Source organism: Camelina sativa, chromosome 20, assembly GCF_000633955.1.
Source record: "Camelina sativa cultivar DH55 chromosome 20, Cs, whole genome shotgun sequence".
In the NCBI taxonomy this organism is placed as follows: domain Eukaryota; kingdom Viridiplantae; phylum Streptophyta; class Magnoliopsida; order Brassicales; family Brassicaceae; genus Camelina; species Camelina sativa.
In genome coordinates this window covers 9,749,561-9,756,156 of record NC_025704.1, presented here as the reverse complement: position 1 = coordinate 9,756,156, position 6,596 = coordinate 9,749,561, and the positions used below count along the sequence as shown (strand labels likewise).

The 6,596-nt window shown below is 37.2% G+C and overlaps 1 long non-coding RNA gene across 2 annotated transcripts; it reads right to left on the bottom strand.

The window, feature by feature from the left end:
- LOC104770250 lies at nucleotides 4,562-5,916 on the bottom strand. Of its 2 annotated transcripts, none has more exons than XR_764504.2 (3): nucleotides 5,624-5,916; nucleotides 4,897-5,009; nucleotides 4,562-4,800 (listed from the first exon to the last, which is right to left on the bottom strand). It is a non-coding gene; the product is annotated as an uncharacterized LOC104770250 (long non-coding RNA). The 2 variants fall into 2 exon arrangements; XR_764505.2 differs by lacking the exon at nucleotides 5,624-5,916 and adding an exon at nucleotides 5,510-5,617.

Sequence of the window (6,596 nt, the reverse complement as noted above, 5' to 3'; positions counted from 1 at the left end):
GAGACATAGAGCGATACAAAGCTCGATTGGTGGCTCGCGGCTTCACACAAACCTATGGAGAAGATTAAAAAGACACATTTGCTCCGGTTGCTAAGCTTCACATGGTAAGAGTTGTGCTTTCATTAGCTACTAACTTATCTTGAGAGTTATGGCAGATGGATGTGAAAAATGCATTCTTACAAGGAGAACTTAAAGAGGAAGTTTATATGACTCCATCACCTGGTCTTGAAGATTCAATCACACCTGGGAAAGTGTTGCGATTAAGAAAAGCTATATATGGCCTTAAACAATCACCAAGAGCTTGGTACCATAAATTAAGCTCCACACTCATAAGTCATGGCTTCAAGAGATCACATGCTGATAATACTCTGTTCACTCTTCAAAGTGCAAAAAGTATAGTGGTTGTCCTCATTTATGTTGATGACTTAATCATATCTGGGGATAACATTGAAGGTATTCAAGAAGTTAAAACTTTTCTCAATTCAGTTTTCGATATAAAAGATCTAGGGGAGCTTAAGTACTTCCTTGGGATTGAGGTATGTCGCTCTCCGAAGGGACTGTTTATATCTCAGAGGAAGTACACACTTGACTTGTTGAGTGAGACAGAAAAAATTAGGAGCAAAACCCGTGGAAACACCACTCTCGGATGGATATCAGGTCGAACGAAAGGGGGAGAGAACAGAGCCTCTATATGAGAATCCCTCTCGCTATAGAAGACTGGTAGGTAAGCTCATATATCTAACGCTTACTCGGCCTGATAGTGAATCAGGCAAGTCAATACATGAAAGCTCCAACCAATTATCATTGGAGCATAGTAGAAAGGATACTTCACTATCTCAAAGGAAGCCCTGGCCAAGGTATCTGGATGGGGAAGAACTGAAACACTGACCTTGTGGGATATTGTGACGCTGATTGGGGTGGTGATCGAACGGATAGAAGATCAACAACGGGTTACTGCACATTCATTGGAGGAAATCTTGTTACTTGGAAGACAAAGAAACAAAAGGTTATATCAATGTCAAGTGCAGAGTCCGAATACAGAGCTCACCTGGCTTAAGGCGCTTCTCAAAGAACTAGGCATTGAATCATCTACACCTATTCCAATGCATTGCGACAATCAAGCAGCAATTCACATTGCAACCAATTCAGTGTTTCATGAAAGAACCAAACACATCGAACTAGATTGTCACAAAGTCAGAGAGAAGATCGAAGAAGGAGTAACTCTTCCCTACTACACTCCAAGTGAAGATCAGCTAGCTGATATTTTTACTAATGCTGCAAGTTACAAGGTTTGCTCACACATTTATGGCAAACTCGGACTTGTGGACCTTACTCGTCCTTGATCTAAAATCCTCTCTCTGTAAAGATCACAATCTTTTTCCCTTGATATAGTTTTGTCCTACAAGGTTTTCTATATCAAAGTTTTTAATGAGGTGATGTTTTACGGAGCTCCAAGTTTAGCCATTATCATCGGCTAAACTTGAGGGGAAGTATTGATCAAGGAGGACATGAGACCAATGCTGTAACTGTAAGGTCGAGTGTCCGTACGATTGTCCGTAAGAACGTCCATACAGGTCACTACTAATGGGCTATGGTCCATGTAAAAGAATAGAAACAGAGGCCCTTAAGATATCAAGACATTGGAGAAAGAGAAGGATCTAGATCATGGGAGTTGCAGAGAGTCTTAGGAAGAAGTCACATGTTATCTTGGTTGACGAGACCAACAAGTCAAACAAGGATCACAGGTCACTCTCATCGTATGTTCTCTGCAGACAAGACCACTTTATGTCCCTTTCCTTGTTAATGTCTCTGTAACGCTATATGTTGTAGTTGTGCCTATACATGGCGTGTAACATACATTCGAATTAATCTAATCTTAGTATTCTATTCCTTATGTTCATTCTCTTTTACTCTCTCTTACAATTCTATTTTCACAATTCTAATGGTTAATCTAACAGCTCGTCTATCTTCCTTGTCCACATTTGTAATTTGTCTAAGTCGTGTTGTAACCCGTCTTTGTGTCTCGGCACCAATAAAATAAAAGAGAACTTTGACCCTTCCATTGACCGAACTAAACACAATTTGAACTAAACTTCGACCCTCCATTGTGACCGATTAGAACATCAACAACTCCTATTTACACTACACCACTTTCAAGTTTCAACAAATATGTAGCACCCACTTTTACAAAAAAAAAATTCAACTCTTCTCTCCCTTTTTCGTTTTTATCCCCACCAATCTATTGATCTCTCTCTCTCTCTTTTTTCACCCGAGATTTTCTTCTGATTAATTGATTGTTTTTGTTTTTTTTGTTTCGTAACGTATGAATTTTTTCCCTAAATTATGAATTTAAATTTAATAACGAGAGAAAGAAGAAGAGTGATGAAATGATGAGGCGTGGTGTATAGTGTGAGGTATGGAGGAAAAAGTGGGGCCCACAACCATGAAAATCCGACCGTACATCAGAAAGATTCCCATATTAGATACGTGGGTCCTACAAACTTTACTCGAACCGACGATCTGCACCGTTGGATTCAGTTTCCGTCATTTTTTGCCATATCGAGTCTCTTTGTTCACGCGTCTCACTGGATTATATATTAAAAAGTACGATTCGGCTCGACCCGGCTCGGCTCCCGACGGTCGTTCGGATTTTCCGGTAAATTTGTATACTAGTTAGTAGTATACTAGTTTACTACTAGTATCTCTTTTTCTTGTTTTGTAGTACTATTATTGGTTGTAGTAGCCTTTAGAGAGCTTCGCTTTTTGACCGTTCGTTCACTCGTAGAAATTGGAAGATCTTCTTTTTTTCTTTTATATCCGATGTGTTTGTCAGAAGACGTAACAAGCAAATCAAGAATCTGTTGATTTATCGACTTAAGATTGTAGTTTTGTACTTATAATTACGGCTTCCCTGCTCTTAACCTTTTGTATGTACAGATTAATGTTCTAGACTTGTTAATCTGGTTTATTCCATATTATTTTAATACCGAATAAACAACTTTTTAGTTATAACTTACAAGTAGTATAATATTGATATCAAGATACCTTGATAAATTGATCAATATATCAACTTTTCAATATAAATATGTAAAAGTGTTTGAGTTTTAACCGAAATGAATGTGATCGGCCGACTTAAATTGTGAAATTCATTTTTTTTTTTACAANCCATATTAGATACGTGGGTCCTACAAACTTTACTCGAACCGACGATCTGCACCGTTGGATTCAGTTTCCGTCATTTTTTGCCATATCGAGTCTCTTTGTTCACGCGTCTCACTGGATTATATATTAAAAAGTACGATTCGGCTCGACCCGGCTCGGCTCCCGACGGTCGTTCGGATTTTCCGGTAAATTTGTATACTAGTTAGTAGTATACTAGTTTACTACTAGTATCTCTTTTTCTTGTTTTGTAGTACTATTATTGGTTGTAGTAGCCTTTAGAGAGCTTCGCTTTTTGACCGTTCGTTCACTCGTAGAAATTGGAAGATCTTCTTTTTTTCTTTTATATCCGATGTGTTTGTCAGAAGACGTAACAAGCAAATCAAGAATCTGTTGATTTATCGACTTAAGATTGTAGTTTTGTACTTATAATTACGGCTTCCCTGCTCTTAACCTTTTGTATGTACAGATTAATGTTCTAGACTTGTTAATCTGGTTTATTCCATATTATTTTAATACCGAATAAACAACTTTTTAGTTATAACTTACAAGTAGTATAATATTGATATCAAGATACCTTGATAAATTGATCAATATATCAACTTTTCAATATAAATATGTAAAAGTGTTTGAGTTTTAACCGAAATGAATGTGATCGGCCGACTTAAATTGTGAAATTCATTTTTTTTTTTACAATATGAATAAATAGAAATTACGAAAAGAACAAAAATTGAAGTAAGGTCGGACTCTGAGGTGATGTGTTTGGGGGTCATAATTCTACGAAAAGTGAAGGATCCAGCCATGTTGCTACTTGTCGTTTTTCCCTTTACATTATAAGCTATGGAGGACTATTTATACAAGAAATCATTTGACTTGAATCCAAAGATCGGATTTAGATGGTTGAATTACGTCTTGTTAGTCGTATGTTTTAAATGGATATAAGATATTAAGATGTAACTTTCATAGTTCTGACATGATCAAACGGTTCTTGCATTCTGTCATATGTGTTTGTCAAAAAACAGTATCTAAAATGACCAAAACTTATTTTCTCTTCTAATAAGCATTATCATTAATGAAGTGGGTTACTTCGGTTATTGATGGTTAAAGTCGATTTACTAAGGGCATGTTTATAGGGATATCAGTTTAGGGTGTTCTTAGAGTATAAATATTGTAAAAATAATGTAAGATCATTTGTTAAGAACTTTTGTTGACAAGTTAGTTATTGGGAGAACATGTGTAAGATCTTAAGATTTAATAATATAATATTCTTGTTTAATAAATACAAAGATTAATGTGATCATAAATAATTTAAGATTGTTTTTTTGTTTAGGGAAGCAAATGTTAGTCTTCTTGAGAGAAATGTTTGTTTTTTATCTTGTGAAACCTTGTGCTCCTTCTCATATATATTGAGTGATCAAAGGCAAATAGTAAACATCACGGGTTCACAAAATTCAATACCATATTGATACAATGAAAGTCTAAATGAATCTGCTGCTTACAAGAAAACGAAAAGCATACTGTGAGAGATGAGAGTTCAGAAAGAAAGAAGAAGAAAACACTGAACACTGAAAACACTGCTCCCTTTCTTTGCTAGTAGAAGCCAGTCTCAACTCTTCTGTAGAATTAGTGAAAATACACGATCTGTTCATAAAGATTCCAATGTTTTAGATTTAATTAGGCCATTCAAACTCAATATCACCGACAAGCTAGTGTGTGGAGCTTTGCTTCCTCTTTTACCTGTATTGATTACCCACATCAGGACCTTGTCCAAACACTTGTCTAGAATCATGACTAGACCAGAATACATCTAAAAGTTGACGATAACCAATGATCCTTGGATCGTATTCAACCTGAAGACAGTTACAGAGCAAGAGCAACACAAATCTAGAGAATCAGTAACTTAAAAACCAGCTCACAAGGATTATTTTCAAACAGAGCAGATGAACATAGACAATTTAGGTTAACCTCAATCACATATACGCTGAGATTACACATTACCAAAGCTCAGCAAAACAAGCTTAAATCATATCGAACAAAAAAAGAGAGGCAACAGATCAATTTAGTTTAACTTCAATCACACTTACAATATAACGAAAACTCAACAAAACAAGCTCAATCAGCTACAGAATCTACCAATCAGGCTATTAAGATAGAACATTGCGGATCTTAAGCATCTACCAATCGTCGTCTGCACAAATTTCTAAATCCAATCGAATACTATTAAGTAGAGCAAATCAAATCGAACAACATAGGCACTACATCAGCAGCTCAACCCACAGATTCAGTATAGGCAATGGGGATAACGAAGTAAACATTAGATCAATCCTCAAATGGAGAAAAAGAAACCAACCTGTACGGACTCGGCGTGATCACCCAAGTTTCGAAACCCTAAATCAAACTTTCCCCAAATTCGAAACCCTAAAACCAAATGAAACAGAGAAGACAACGAGACAGAGGAGATTACCTAGCCGATGAGACAGAGGAGACAGAGAAGACGACGAGATCTTGAGCTTCACGACACAGAGGAGATCTCTAGACTTCACGAGACAGAGGAGACGACGATAATCGGTGGATCCGGAGTAGACGACGAGACGAGGAGACGAGGAGACGAGGAGACGACGAGGAGACGGTCGCCCCGGTGTTTCAATCGCCGGACAGAGGAGAAGACGATGAGGAAAAAAAAATCTCTCGTGATTTCGCCTGTTCGATTTTTCAGAGAGAAAAAGAAAAATAAAAAAAAATGTCGAATGAAATGAAAAAAAATAAAAAGTTTCTTTCGTTTACCAGCTGACACGTCAGCAGAAGAACACATGAAGAACAGATCTTAATTAAGATCATTTCATCTGATCTTGTGGGCACTATTCACTAAATTTTAATTTTTTAAGGCCCAAGATCACATGGGGTGATCCCCCTATAAACATGGCCTAATGTATAGCTACGAAACAGAGAGTTTATTCTCTCCGAAACAGAGGCTCGATAGTTGTACATTCTTAGGGATACTCATATATCTTGGGTTTTAGTTATAGCTTACTCTATATATGTAATCGATTCGTATCAGATTGAAGAGATAGAACTTTCAGCAATATCTGTTTCTCTTCATGGTATCAGAGCCTGATACTATTTTTCTTTCGATAAAATTTTAAGATTTCTTGATCTTTGTTTGCTATAATGGCAACAAATCCGAATCCGACTACTGCTTCTCCGGCAACGGCGACTGCAACTGTGGAGGTGAGAAGAACCATCTCACCTTATGACCTGACCTCGGCTGATAATCCAGGAGCGGTGATTTCTCATCCTCTACTGAAGGGTACTAATTACGATGAGTGGGCATGTGGAATGAAGACGGCGTTAACGTCTCGCAAGAAATTCGGTTTCTTGGATGGATCCATTGCTCGACCTGAAGAAAGCTCCTCTGATTTGGAAGATTGGTGGACCAT